General features: G+C 45.5%; 1 long non-coding RNA gene across 2 annotated transcripts in view; it reads right to left on the bottom strand.

Annotated features, from left to right (window-relative positions):
* The window catches only part of LOC142009263 (uncharacterized), a 38,961-nt gene extending 28,000 nt beyond the window's left edge, over window positions 1–10,961 (bottom strand). For both annotated transcript variants that reach the window (XR_012644404.1, XR_012644405.1), the window contains exon 1: window positions 10,912–10,961. This is a non-coding gene — a long non-coding RNA (uncharacterized LOC142009263). The remainder of the gene's footprint in view (window positions 1–10,911) is intronic.
* Window positions 10,962–15,651: the final 4,690 nt, after the last annotated feature.

Genomic DNA, 15,651 nt, shown 5'->3' with positions numbered 1-15,651 from the left:
CAATGTGAGTTAGACTATTATGCCAAATGGATAAGGTGCACAAAAACTCAACATTAATTTTTTGAAGAAGGTATTAACTTTTAAAACTGATTCAGCACATTTAGATGAAGCTGCAACATCTTTTAGGGCCTTAGAAACTTCTGAAATCTTCAAATTTTAGGCCGCAGTTGAATTTGCTTTTGATGCCCATCTAGTATCAGCCTGTGGCAAGAAGAGTTTTAGAAACAAAATTTATCTTTTAGATGAAAAATGGGTAAAGTAGTATTTTCCCCACGTTCTCAAAGGGGAAACTGAGGCAGGTATCGCCAGAAAATTACCTAAGAGGAATGGTGCCGGTACCAAATGGGACTAGAACTCACCAGTTTTTGACTTCCAGTCTTATTTTTCCTTAGCTATTAGCTCAGACCTCCTTCTTGAGAGAAAGGAGGAAGAAAACGGACAATACAGTTGAGCAAGATTAGTTGAAAGTTCAAGCAACACATTAGGGAAAGGACCACATTATCTCTGTTACAATATGTATACACAGATTCTTGTGTGGAAGGCACACAAGCAAGCGTTCTCTTCACTATTGGTATCTTGCTGCTCTGTCTATCCTCTGAAAACAAAATAGGTCAGTAGAATTTTTCACCCTAATTAGGTTTCATAATAGTGTAAAAATTTTCGTGATGAGTATATGCAGCACTACCCTCTTCTGGATAGAATCAGAATGACTCAGCTGTTTATTGCAGTCCCTATGTTGCTAATGAGTACCAGAAAGTTCTTCAGTTTAGGTGGTAAGGACATGAATTTTATTCCTTCTATTACCAGGGCTTTCTTCGTACAGTACAGAGAAAACTGCAATGTCTCAGGTGTCCTCAGATTTGTTAACAGAAGCAATATTTAATGTTTCACTCCTGACTTATGAAAGGGTGACTGAATAAATGATGAATAGTCTCATGGGGCAGGCAGGTTAGTCTGTAGTGTCACAAAAAAACAAGCAGCCCCGTAGCACCTTCAAGCCTAACAAATTTATTTATTAGGTAATTTTTATTTGGCAAGGATGAGGGCCTTAACTCATGTGTTCATAAAAACAAGCAGTCCTGCAGCACCTTAAAAACTAACAAATTTATTTATTAGGTAATAAAAATAAAAATTACATAATAAATAAATGTAATAGTTTTAAAGGTGCTACAAGACTGTTTTTTTTGTTGTTTTTTGTTTTTTGTGTTTTGTGAATACAGGAGGAAAGGCCCTCGTGCTTGCCTTGGGCTTTAACAGTTGCAAGTAGTCATTAAGTAACTGATAATTACCTTTACACAGATTTTATTGCTTTCTAAATTGTTAATTGCTTTATAAATATATTGCTTTATAAATTGTTCCCACATGCGAGTCCACAACCCCACATGCGAGTCCACAACCGATGAGCCTGTGCAAGCTCAAGATGTCATCATCGGACAGGACTGACTACCTACTATAAATTGTTATCTGCAAAGCATACTAAACAAAGCATACTGTTCATACGAATGATGTCAAAGTTTTATCAGTTTAAAGATATCAGACAAAAATACAATTCTTTCAGACTATAATGTGATTAAATCAGGCAGTCAGAACTAACACTGAATATATTCATTTTACAACATGTATTTTAAACTAAGGTCATTGGTACTCAGGAAGACCATACTTCTATTTGATTAAAGGAATAAGCAAATAAAATTAAATAAGTGGGAATGAAAAAAAAATCACATTCGTCAATTCTTGAGAGGAAAATGAGAGCTTAGTAGAATATGGTAAGTCACTATATGGCTGCGTCTATACTACAAACTTACTTCGAAGTTAACTTCGAAGTAAGCTGATACTGTGAAGTAGCATGCAGAGCATCTACCCACACTTTTCTTTACTGCGAAGTTAATTTAAAAGTAAGGGAGGCTAACTTTGAAGCCACTACTCCATTCCCAGGAACGGAGTGGTGTCTTACTTCGATGTTTAACTTAGAAGTAAAGTGTGTGTAGATGCTCTGTACTCCTTACTTTGAAGTAAGGAGTCAGCCAAGGAGGTGGCCCTCCCCAGAGGACGGAGACGCTCTGGCTAGCCCAGCCAGGGCTCTATGGTCCCTGCCAGCCGCCTTAAAGAAAACAGCTCCCCAGCAACCTCGGGCAGGAAGCTGAGACTGTGCCACAAGCAGGGCAGCATGAGCTCCTGCTCAGACATCCCCTGCTTGAAGCACCAGCCTGCCTCCATACCCCCTGGCCACCCTGGAGACATGCCAGGACTTCCCTGCCCACCCCGGGGGCCCCAGATGAGGGCTCCAAGGGGTCGCAGCACCCAGGCAAGAGCCGTGCCAGGAGGGGACCCTCCTGGACTGAGAATGAGCCAAAGGACCTCCTCACGCTGTGTGGGGACGGAGGATGTCCTTCGGCAAACTGGCACCCAGCAGAGGAACACAGAGGCCTTTGCCCAGCTGGCCAGCTGCCTCACCACTCGAGGTCACCCTGACTGCACTAGCAGCAGCATGCGGATAAAAGTCAAAGAACCTGCCAGACATCCATCAAGGCCCGTGATGCTGCCAGCTGGTTGGGGGCATGGCCCATCCACTGCCCCCAGTACCAGGGGCCGCACAGGCTCCTGGGGCCAAGGGAGGCAGTTACCCCAGAGCACGTGGTGGACACCACCGCTCCCCCCCACGGTGGACAGTGAGGACGAGGCAGGCTCCTCCAGCACCACGAGCCCCCCATGCAGGGAGTGGCTGACCAAGACTGAGGTCAATGATGAGGGCTCCAGCCCTCGTCATCACCCTCCCCTCTGGGACACCCAGCTGAGCCTTTTCCAAGTCCCGGGACATCGCAGTTAATACATACAGGACGAGCAGAATGTCACCGGGGATGGGGACGGGGCCCACCTGGAACAGCCCCACAGCCAACATACCGGGGGGGAGGGGCAGGGAACATGAGCCAACCTTCACCGGAAGGGAACCTCTGGGCACCCTGGATCCCATGGGGCTCACAGGCCATCAGGCGGCAGCAGAGCAGGGGCCCCGGCCCCCCCGAATTGGTATCCAGCTCTTACAGGCTGCCCCGTCCCCTTCTGTCACCACAGGTCCATCGTCAGGGTGCCACAGCCCACCTGAGCAGGCAGGCTGGCAGCCACAGGTGGCCAACTGGCTGCCTCATCACCCCAACCTGCATCCTCCCATGTACGTGGCAGGGCCTCCCACTGACGGTGCTGGAGGGAGGAGGAGGCAGCCATCCACCAGGCAGTCATGCGGGAGATGACCGTGGAGCTCTGGGACTGGCTGGCGATGGAGTGGGACGTGTGGGTGTGGCTGGACAGCAGCCTGGACAGTGGGGCCCAGGTCTTGGCCACCTGCCTCGCCCAACCGCCCACCCCCTCGCCTGCCTGTCAAACTTCATTAGTAATCTCCCAACACCCTGATTAACATGAGCCCTTCGAAGTTGGGGGCAAGTGTAGCCAAGCCCAGTATGTAATATATCTAACAGATGCTAAACATTGACTCTTCATGTGCATATTACAGTTTGCTGCTATATGCCTAATATGAGAAAACTGCAAAATCAGGTGGGTTGTCTTACCTCAATGAAGATAAAAGCTCAAAACAAAGAGGGTCGTATCAGAGGTATCTGTTAATCCTCTGCATCAATAACAGTTGGGTTCTTCATATATAGAGGGCTTAGTCAGCATTGATCATTTATTAACGTAATGTTGCTGTTTATTCAAAAATTCTGTGAGAGCAACTGAAAAAAAATCAGAAGCATGTTTGTGTGTCAGTTTTACACTGTAAATTAAGAAATGAGAATAAGACTGAAAATATGCCACCCCAGAAGCCTTCCCCTGACAGCTCAAGGAGAAGTTATAGCACCTAGATTTAACCTAAGTTAGAACACATTGGAATTACTGTGTCCTCTCAGATGGTGGAAGCCAGTGCCAGGAAGATGACTGGTACAGGATCAGAGAGAGGTTGGGAGTATTTATTAATCCTCACTCACCCCACCCCAGCCTGAACATTGTTAAGAATCTCATTCCCCTGTCCTGTTCCAGGCAGGTGTTTTTTCATGCTTTTATTGGAGTCGGGTGGAGCAGGGCCAGGGAGCCCTGAGGGGATGCCAAGCAGGAAGTGGTGAAGTTGTCTGGCATAGCCAAAAGCCCCACCCTATAGGGTGTCAAGACAAGGCCAAGGAGAGGCTCCAGCTTGATGAAAGGTAAACAGGACGGTTTCAAAATTCAAAACCAGGCCTGTCTCAAAAGGGGAGCAGGGCTGCCAAATCAGCGATTTACAAGACCTCACCAAGGTTAGCAGGATGTTCACCACTCCTGCTCTGGATGCTGAGTGTCTGCTATTTTATGCTTGGCTAAAAATTCTGAAGAGGGGTTAATTAATAACTTGAACCCTCTTGGGAAAGGCATCTCCCCTTTAACGCTCTGGTCGGGGAGTGCTGTAAATTACCTAACCCTATTTAAACGAGAGAGCTTCCCCCACTGTTACCCCTAGTTACCTGCACAAACACGGTGCCTCCTTTCCAGACACATTACTTAGTCTCTCCCCTGCACGGTGCAGGTGTTTGGAGCCAGAGGGCAGAGCAAGGTCACTCGCTCAATTAATTGTGGCCATGGAGATGATGACAGACCGTAGCTGGTGGCAAGATTAGTCTGAATTGGCCCTGTTTGTAGCTGCGAGCAGTGATTTTGTTGTGCCAGTACTTGCTGGTACTGGTACCGAGTTCCAGCACCACGGCAGCCCCTTAGCTGGGCTGGGGGAGGGTGTGTGGGGCTGACTGAGCACCAGTGCCTCCTTTTATATACAAAAAAGGCCCTGAATGTGAGTCATTATTATTCTCTGGCTGGGAGGGAGATGATTTTTGTAAGTTATCTTAAAATTAGAGGAGAGAAGGGAAGCCTTTGGGCAGCAGTGCAGGAGGAGTGCTGGCCCCGAGTACGCAAAGTGCTTAGTTTTTTAAGCAGGTACCAGTCATTGCATGACACCAGGTAACCCTGGGGAAAATGAATAAATGACGTGGAGCAGTGGTGTCCAGGAGATATGGAATGGCTCTCCACATGCCCTCCTCGCCTGAGCCAGGCACTGCACTTCCACAGCCAGGCACCGCCCCACGCCTCCCGGAGATCACTCACCCGAGCCACTGCTGCGTAGATGGAGCTGCACATCCACGCAAGCGCCCCATGGCCTGAGCCACACGGCCACATGAGCGCCTTGCAGCTGGCACTGCACCACGTGAGCCACGTTGCCCCATGGCTGGAGCCACTGCCATGCGGGGCCACAGGAGTCCACGGCTCAGAGTCACCTCTGCCGCTGCTGCCGCGTGCTTGTCCCACCAAGTTGCAAGACGCATGCGTATAGCAGTGGGAGGAGCACCCCAGTTGTGTAGCTCTCCGGAGCCACATTCACCACATCCTGCTGCCCTGTTCACCACATGTGTATTGGACACCAGGGACATAGAGGCCGTGTCTACACTAGCCCCAAACTTCGAAATGGCCACGCAAATGGCCATTTCGAAGTTTACTAATGAAGCGCTGAAATGCATACTCAGCGCTTCATTTGCATGCGGGTGGCCGTGGCACTTCGAAATTGATGCGGCTCGCCGTCGCGTGGCTCGTCCCGATGGGGCTCCTTTTCGAAAGGACCTGCCTACTTCGAAGTCCCCTTATTCCCATGAGCAGCACTTCATTAATAATCTCCCATCACCCTGATTAACATGCCCCTTTTGAAGATGGGGACAAGTGTAGACCCAGCATTAGTGAAGCAATTGTTTTTCCTGTGACCTCTGAAATTTTGTTATCCAAAGGACAGCAATGTACAGTGTTCTGAGACATATTTTAAAATGTCTCTTTGTGGAGTGAAATGACATTTAAAACATTGGCATTTTAAATGAATTTCAGAAGGGTGGGAAACGTGTTTTAAATCAAAAGTCATCTCCAGTAATACTAATTTAGTGCTTTTCAGCTATTAGTCTGGAGGCAGGTCACAATAATGCATATCTGTATCCCCGTTTTACAGATAAGAAAACTGAGGCATAGAGAAGTGAAGTGATCTGTCCAAAGCTGCACTGTAAATCAACGCCAGAGCTGGGAAAAAGAACAACAAGTTTTCTGCCTCCTGGTTCAATGACTATATCAGGCAGGTCACAGAGTCTCTGAAGATGTACCTACTTCCATTTGACAAAATTCCACCGCCAGTGATAAAGTTCTATAATGAAACAAAACATTTTCCACCCTTTACTGGAAGGGACCTGTCATTTACCTAAAACTATGGAACTAAAAACTAAATGCAGTGCAAGTTTCCTTTTCATCACCCTTGTAAATAGGGCATTTTGGAAATAGTGTGTAAATGAATAGTGCTGGTTTTGTTTAGCTTCCAGGAAATTGCAGTGTGACTTGACCTACATTACCGTGCTCCTTTTTGGATGTTCTTCAGAAATGCTCAAGCTCTTTACAGAATGTATGACTTCATAAAGTCCCAGAAATGACTTTGTAGCACCATGAATGCATGTAGCAGGGAAAATATGTTGCTGAATCATAGAAAGCTGCATTGCAGCAAAAGCACTGAAGACAAGATTTAACACTGCCTGGTAGCTATTACAATATGACTCGTTAATTTCAAAGTCTACTTTTCACTGTTTCAGCACAGCAGCTTACAGGTTCAGACAGTAATCACAGATTCACCAACCAGCTTGGTCCCTTTGCTCCACTCCATTGTTACAAAGGGATCAAAGGGCCAGGTATTCTCCATATTGCAGGTTCCTCTGACACGGAGTCCTTAGCAAGCTTCAAGCCAGCATAGAATGCCCCCCATGCTCCATTATACCAACCTCTGTCACTTTTCAGTGTGCAGTCCAGACCAGTATCACCTCTGCCCTGCAGCTTTGGTGCCTCTCAGTGCTCTGCTGCAGTAGCTCCCAACCTGGGCTCCTCACAGACAGACTAAAAGGAGGTAGGTCACATTCAGAGTGCCTGCGCAGAGCCACAGCATTGGTTTGGCATCTCTGACCACTGCAGATTGTCAGCAACACACCAGCCACATTCTCACCTCCAGCAGTCTTGGTTGCCACTTGCAGAGCAACCTCAACACATCCCGACAAAGTCCTGAATTTTCTCCAGAACAGTGTGTTCTACGCTGCCAGTCCTCTCTTGGACAGTTCAGATACTGACATCTGTTGCCCTGGTCAATATACAACAGTTTCCTTCTTTTGCTGATGTTACCAAAGAGTTCAGTTTCAACACAACCCTGGGTTCATTTTGTGGGGAATCAAAAGTTTATTTAACTACAAAGCGTTGGGTTTTAAGTGCCCATAAGTACAAAGCAATGAAGTTGGAAACGATTATGAGAGAAATGAAGAAACTACTTTTTAGTAACTAATATTTAACAAGCTAGACTGGATTCAAGGTCAAATCTTGAAACACAGGTTCCCAGAAAATGCCTGTACAATTTTTTATGTCCGATCCCTTCCAAAATCAAAAGGCTGGTTTCTCCCCCTTCTGAAGTGAGAAAGGGAGAAGCTTGGGTGCTTTAGCTCCTCATTTTCATGGTCTAGTCACCCTTTGAAATATATTTTACTGAGAGTTACCTCTTGGAAAGTTCCTTTCCATTTTGAGGACAGAGACATAGAGTCATATGGTGAAAGGGGTTCCATGTTGCTGCTTGCTAAAATGAAGATTGATCAGATTCTGTCCCCATTCGTTGCCAAGGAATGGCAACTTGACCAGTGATTGTCATCAGCGTTGATTGGCACTTGGCTAAAAGCATTGGACTGTCCTTTGTCTTTAAGAAACAAATTTACTCACTCTAGCTATCCCAACTACCGTGTTTACTACTTTATATGTAAACTGAGGTAAGCACATATTGCTTTGCTTTTGATAGATCTATTTACCAATCTCTGCCTAGTCTGGGCTGTGTGCTTTGGAACTTGTGCTAACATCATCATGCAAGGGATAGAACATTGCTACACACATTTCACCATGATATTATTGACCAGTGAGTTATTAGTTTACCAATGATACCTCACAAGCCAAATTTTGCAGGAAGATTATTACAGTAGAGTGAAAGGAGTGTGAAAGGAGTGTGAAAGGAGCATTCAGTCACACCCAGGCCTAGTTTTAAGTGCAACAGGTGTTTTAGGGGAAGATAAGGTTGGTGCGGGTGATGTTCTCTTGGTTGCAGTATGGCCTCTTGGGAGCTCTATCCAAGTGATGATAGTTAGAGCTGCTCCAAGACTATTTTAACCTATATTATAGGGCATAGAATGTCCTATGTCATTCTAGCTTCTTCCTCCTACTCTGGCTCTCATCTGTACTCAGCTGCAAATTTAGCTCTGGAATTCTAAAAATAAAGCATATGGGTCTGTTCTAAATTGTCTCATCACAGGAACAGTGAAACTGTAGATTGAGTCGCAAGGCCATGCAAAGCTGAGTACCTTCAGCATGTTGGTGATGATACAGCTTTGAGCTTCAAATGACATTCATTTCCTCTATTGACTTACTGTGTACATCCAAGAGACAGAGTGAAGCCAAAGAACCACTGATGACTCTATAGGCCTTTCAGCAGATGAACAGTTATTACACAGAATATTCCTGGACCTTTCTGAAAGGAAGAAAAGAACCACCAAAACTCACTGTCCACCACTGCAAAAATCCGACAGGTGAGTCACTCTAGCAAATGAAAACAGCATAGCTTAGGTTTGTAGGCTATTATTGCATTCCTTGCTTGTGTTCAGCCACCCATGAAATGCACCCCCCGGCATTGCTTAAGGGCTTGCTACCTTTAACTGTCAAAACACAAAACCAAAAACAGAGATAGAGATATTTAATGCCTCCTTCCGCTCTGAAAAGGAGTCCCCATCAGAACACTAAGAAAAAATTGTTGGAAATTCAGTTCTGCTATGTAGTTATTTTACACATCCGTTCTACCCTCCTCAGCCCTCAGAAGCTCAATTGCCATTGTAGCAACACTCTGACCAAACAACCAATTTCACTTTTTTTTTCTGTTTCAAATTGCCTTTCTTTTAAAGATACTAGAGCAGGACCATCAAGCAGTTCAGTTTTTACAACAGAGTTAAAAGTATCTGGAAGTCCCCCAAATAGTACTGAAAGGGTCAGCTGGTTTTTTGTGCTTAAACTGTCACTTCCTCTCCTCCTCATTCACTTGACCAAATGCTTGACCAAATTTTTATGTCAGATACCTCCCAAAGTCAAAAGGCTGGTTCCTCCCTCTTCTTAGGTGAGAAAGAGAGAAGCTTCTCAACCCTCCCCATGTACTTGCCTTCTCAACCAATCAATATAATTCATATAAAAACTTATTTGCATATTACTTGTTTGTTTGTTTTTCTGTAATGATCTCCGTTAACAGACCTAGCTGACCAATCAGATTTTGGATCTGGAAAACTGGCATGTCGTATAAACTGTGTCTGATGGCTTAAATAGTTGGTAATACATTTAACAATATTAGTATAGATTCCCTATCTTTATCCACAGCTGGAAATCATTCCCTTCTAGGTAGTGTCAATTCCACGTGTAGTTCTAAAACCAGGCTGAATGGGCTCAAAGAAATATATAGACCTGAAGTGTTGCTAAAGCATCGTTTGAAATAAAGGGTGTTGTTTCTCGGTACATGACTGTACCCCTGAGAGGGTGATATGGCAACAGGAAGTTAGACACGCTTGTTAGTGTTACAGGATACATAATATTTCCAGGAGCTCTTTTCATTTCCCACACAATAGAATTGGACTCATTTCCTGAAGCTGAGTACTCTGCTGCATTGCCACTGGAGCTACAGACTCAGTAAGTGACTGCTGTTGAATCTTCAAGCGATTTGCTGCCACTTGCTGCGTAACTTCACATCTTGCGTCAACAAAGGCAAAACACATGAAACTTCCTTCCAATAAAATGTGCAGTTCAATATATCCATAAATCTTTCACACACATTAAGAAAAATGGCCAGGGCAAAACTGCATGTTCAGTGTTTCATTCATTGGGGATCAATATGTTTAAATGTTAACATATTAACTCTTTTGCAAAGTGGAAACAGCACAGCCAGGGCTGGGTTCAATATCTAGGATCTCCTTTCCATTTATTCACCAGAGAACCAGCTCAACCCCCAGCCAGTAAGCTGGGAAATTCACCCCACTCCCGCTCGCAGGTACACTATTTCCCCACTCACAAACACAAAGCTTGAGGGTTGGAAAGTAACTTGAGAAAGGGAAGTAAATTGGCATTAAGTTGGGAAAACACCATAAAGAGAGTTCATAAACATAAACCATGAGTAGAAGACCCACCCAAAGTAGGTTGGACAAGTGTCCTTTTCCTCTCAGGTTTTTAAGTCCAGAAACCCAAAAGTCACCTACACATAGAATCATAGTAGCCTAGAACTGGAAGGGACCTCAGGAGATTGAGTCCAGCCCCCTGCCTAAAGCAGGGTCAACCCTAACTAACATCCCAGCCAGGACCTTGTCAAGCTGCGATTTAAAAACCTCTAGGGATGGAGATTCCACCATCTCTTTAGGTAACACATTCCAGTAACACATTTCATTCTCCTAGTGAAATAGTTTTTCCTAATATCCAGCCTACACCTCCCACTCTGTAACTGAGACCATTGCTCCTTGTTCTGCCATCTGTCGCTACTGAGAACAGTCTCTTGCCATGAAGGCTGCTATCAAACCACCCCTCACTCTTCTCTTCTGCAAATGAAATAAGCCCAAATCCCTCAACCTCTCTTTGTAGGTCATGCTTGAACCTTTTCTGCACCCAGTTGACAGGTGCTGTCCCTGGACAATGTAGACCCAGAGTTGAGAGGTGAATCTGCAGAGTTCACCTCCCACCTTGGGTGGGGAGTAAAGCTGTATATGACTTGTTCCACTGGCTGCTCACCAGCCACCTACTCATCACTGACACCACCCTGCTGGTTGTTCATCATACCTCTCCACCGCCACACTGCTGGCTGTCAGTCAGCATCTGCTGCTTTCCACCTCTCAGCTGTAACCCCTGAACAGCTGTCCCTTACTAAGGTTCTCCTCTTTTCCAGGCTAGGCAGAAACACCGCCCCCATCTCAAGTGATTTCAGTTAGCAGGCATAAACACAGTCCTGCAACAAGCAGTTTCAACTCTGATTGAACAATTTAAAAATAAGACAGCAAGCTCCTAGAGAAGCCTGTGTAACACTGTTCTTGGAACAGTGGGGAGAAACAGGCTGAACCAGTGTTACAGCAGATGCCTGAGGGCATGCAAGTTGCTGGTTGGGAGACCTGTCCTTTTGCTTTCACAGGGCTCTGACATTCAAGCCCTTATCTTATTAAATGTCTTTAAACTGACAGATATCAGAGAGGTAGCCACGTTAGTCTGTATCTTCAAAAACAACAAGAAGTCCTGTGGCACCTTATAGACGAACAGATATGTTGGAGCATAAGCGTTTGTGGGCAAAGACCTGCTTCGTCAAATGCATGAGTCTGCGGATCTTTGCCCACAAAAGCTTATGCTCCAAAATATCTGTTCGTCTATAAGGTACCACAGGACTTCTTCCTGTTTTAAATTGACAGTGACTCCCTCTTCTGGACTAGATTAAGTACAGACCTTCTTTACTGCATTTCCATAATAATTACAAACAGTGGTAACCATATTTCATTACCCCTGCATTCAGTACTAAGAGAGAGATAGCCATGTTCGTCTATATTCTATCAAAACCAAAAAGCAGTCCAGTAGCACTTTAAAGACTAACAAAATAATTTATTAGGTGATGAGCTTTCGTGGGACAGACCCACTTCCATAGCCATACCGGAACAGACTCAATATTTAAATATTGAGCCCCTTCTGCCTGTTCCCCCTAAGGCCAGGTCTACACTAGACATTGAAATTGATTGTAGATACACAATTCTAATGATGGAAATTGCATAGCTAGAATTGACTTATCTACAATCAACTTACCTGGCTGTCCTCAGAGAGGGAGAATCTCTCCCGTTGACCTCCCTTACTTCTCGTGATATTGAATACAGGGGTTGACTGCCAACCCTAGATAGTTTGATTTTGTGCATCCCTACTAGGCACACAAAATCAAACCCCAGAAGATTGATCCTGATGGGGTCAAACTTCTGCATAGTGAGGACATACCCTAAGCTTGGCCCTTTTTGCTTCATCCCCTATAACTTGTTCCAGGCTTTTCTCTTCCTGGCCCCTTGTTTCCCTCTCATTCTCTTTGCCTATTCATTCCCTCTCTTCCCCACTCCTGGCTCCCCATCTGATATAACTTTCCCCTGTACCCAGTCTCCATGCACCTCCCTGGCTCCTTGGCCACATTTGAGTGGATTTACACAAGTACAATAAAGGTATATCTCTGACACGAAGGCCATTTCCTACCGAATTTGAAATTCCTTCTCCAAGGTAGTATGGGGTCATTGAGCTCACCAAAGAAAGGGTCACCAATTTTTTTTTTTAACATAGCAAGCCAACATATTTTTCCCTACATTTATTCTCAGAAATCATTCACCTTCTCTGATGGAAATTTTCTTAAGAATTCAGCATGAGGCCGGCCCTTGGGATGAATCATTTCAGTTAAAACAATTAAAGTTTGGCAAAGTCATAATCAACTGAAAGCAGCATCTTATAATGGAAAGTGCTGGACATCCTTATTTCTCCTGGTCTGCAATATGGTTGTCCCTTTGCCAAGTAATTAGGCAATCTTGGGGGTGTTGCTGGATTGTTTCCATTAAAAGGACAAGTTTATTGTGAGCTTCCTGGGTCACAATTTCCAAGTTGTCTCCTTCAGTGAGTTCTGTGCTCCAAGAGCTCTGTCTGTGCTCTCTCTCCAGCCCACTGGTTCTCCTGCTTTGCCATTGCTTCCCACACAAATACACCACCAACAACTAGTTAGTGCCTGAGCCCACATGGTTGCCACCACTCCCCAGAGAAATCCTTCAGACTGCATTGCTTAACTGTTAAGCTGCCTTGCATACAGCCTTCAGCTTTAGGCTCACGGGGTGGCTTCCATTATCTCCACCTATCTTATTCCATGAAGAAATGTACTTGTTTCTCTCATTTAACTTGAATGAAGGGTGGTTAACATGATTATCAACTTTAATAAGATCTGTGATTGCACACAGATCAAGGACACACTTGCTGGCATCCACTGATACTCTTCAACATAACAATATACTCATGGCTATGGCACTTCACATAACCAAGAAGAAAAACAGATCTCTAGAATTATAGACTCATAAGCTGTGTCTACACGTGCACGCTACTTCGAAGTAGCAGCACTAACTTCGAAATAGCGCCCGTTGCGGCTACACGCGTCGGGCGCTATTTCGAAGTTAACTTCGACGTTAAGCAGCGAGACGTCGAAGTCGCTAACCTCATGAGGGGATCAGAATAGCGCCCTACTTCGACGTTCAACGTCGAAGTAGGGACCGTGTAGACGATCTGCGTCCCGCAACGTCGAAATTGCTGGGTCCTCCATGGCGGCCATCAGCTGGGGGGTTGAGAGATGCTCTCTCTCCAGCCCCTGCGGGGCTCTATGGTCACCGTGGGCAGCAGCCCGTAGCCCAGGGCTTCTGGCTGCTGCTGCGGCAGCTGGGGATCCATGCTGCAGGCACAGGGTCTGCAACCAGTTGTCGGCTCTGTGTATGTTGTGTTGTTTAGTGCAACTGTGTCTGGGAGGGGCCCTTTAAGGGAGCGGCTTGCTGTTGAGTCCGCCCTGTGACCTTGTCTGCAGCTGTGCCTGGCACCCTTATTTCGATGTGTGCTACTTTGGCGTGTAGACGTACCCTCGCAGCGCCTATTTCGATGTGGTGCCGCGCAACGTCGAAGTTGAACGTCGACGTTGCCAGCCCTGGAGGACGTGTAGATGTTATTCATCGAAATAGCCTATTTCGATGTTGCTACATCGAAATAAGCTATTTCGATGTTGGCTTCACGTGTAGACGTAGCCATAGACTCCTAAGGCTGCAAGAGACTTCAGAAGGTCATCGAGACCAGCACCCTGCTCAAAGCAGGATCTACCCCAACTAAATCATCCGAGCCAGGACTTTGTCAAGCCAGGACTAAAAAAACTCTAGGGATGGAGATTCCATCATCCTGTCCAGAAGTGCTTATCAGCTTCCTTCAGCCAACAATCCAGCTTGTCTGTGGGACCAATCTGGAGAGATTTATCCAAGAAAAGGTAATTTTAAAACATGCTGGTCCTCCCTGAGTTCTTTGTCGGGGGCGGGGGGAGATGGGGATGGACGGGGGAGGGGTGCTACACGAGAGAGCTGCTAATTCTGTAGACTAACCAGCCATCCACATTTTGCCTGATTTTCAGGCAGAACCACCCAATCTGTAATTTAGCTTTTCCTGTTTCACTGATTTGTCTATACAGCACACACATCTTAAAGTTCTATAAGTTAACTGTGCAAATTAGTATGAAACTTGGTGTTACAGATAATTGCACTTTTCTAAACCAACACTGTACAAAGAAAGGAAGAAAGTGAGAGAAAAGCCCTCGAACAAGCAGTGTCTCTCAACTATGCTAGGGTGAATAGTGCTTCCAGGCCCCAGTACAGCTGTGCTATGTGGGAGAGCTACTCTGTAATAATGGCTCTTAACTAGTTCCTCTCCACCACTCAGAAAACAGCCCAAAAATAATTTTTTATTCCCTGCCCCCGCCCACAATTCAAATATTTAGTTGCAAACTGGTCAAAACTAACGAAACAGCCTTTGAACAAGCACATGGTATTTATTCGTTAATCATTTTATTCATTTGCATACACTTTGAAAAAAATCTGGCAATACGTGAGTTGCTGTGTTGTGTCAGAAGGCCAGAGGTGGGTTGCTGGTGCTGTCTGGTGCAGCTGGATGATGTGGTGGGCTGGCAGATGGGGATGGACTGATGCTGGGAGGCTTCTTCCCAGTCTGTGCCGCACCCACATAGCTCTCAGCTAAAGGGTAGAGCTAGTTCAAGACGCTATGGTGTGAACTGAGTTTATTAGCAACACCTCAGAAATGAGCACTATGTGGGCAGTGGGAGGATAGGATGGGGAGCTGTGTTAAATTGGGTTGAGGGCAGGAGAGGCTGGAGGTGGCAGCAGAAGGCTGAGGGGAGTTGTCCTTTCCCTTCCCTCTTCTAGCTCTGTTTTCCTGTGCTCAGTTGCTGTGATTGCCCAGTCCACAGCAGGGATTTTTGGTACCCGATTCTAGGAGGAGAAACCCCTGTGCTCCACAATGGTGTGTCAGTGCCTGAACCCTGGGAGTAGCCACAAGCATCGTAAACACAGTTTGTAATCCTAGCATGGACTAGGCCTCACAATATGACATGCTGTGTAATTTGGTGTTTCCAGAGATAGTCACCCCTGTGCAAAACAACATGTTCATATCATGTCCTGGGTTATGCTGACCTTGCTCATATCACGTGACTAAGGGAGACAAAAGAGAAAAAAAAACCCTCTTAAATGCTCTTCCTTTCTCTTTGAAGTTTGTTTGTTCCTTGCTGCATTCTTATGAAAGTCTTTGAAATGACCCTAATGGCTGCAGATCAGCTGAGCTTTCATTTAACACATTAATGGATTTCTAGGCCAGAAAGGGTCACTGTGGCCATCTAGTCTGACCTACTCTACAACACAGGCCTAATAGGGGTTAATTACTCTGAGTGCCAAAGGCTACATGGAAGAGTGACTTGCAGGAGGCACCAGC

This window comes from Carettochelys insculpta, chromosome 2, assembly GCF_033958435.1.
Source record: "Carettochelys insculpta isolate YL-2023 chromosome 2, ASM3395843v1, whole genome shotgun sequence".
Classification (NCBI taxonomy): Eukaryota; Metazoa; Chordata; order Testudines; family Carettochelyidae; genus Carettochelys; species Carettochelys insculpta.
This window is presented reverse-complemented; position numbering and strand designations above follow the sequence as displayed.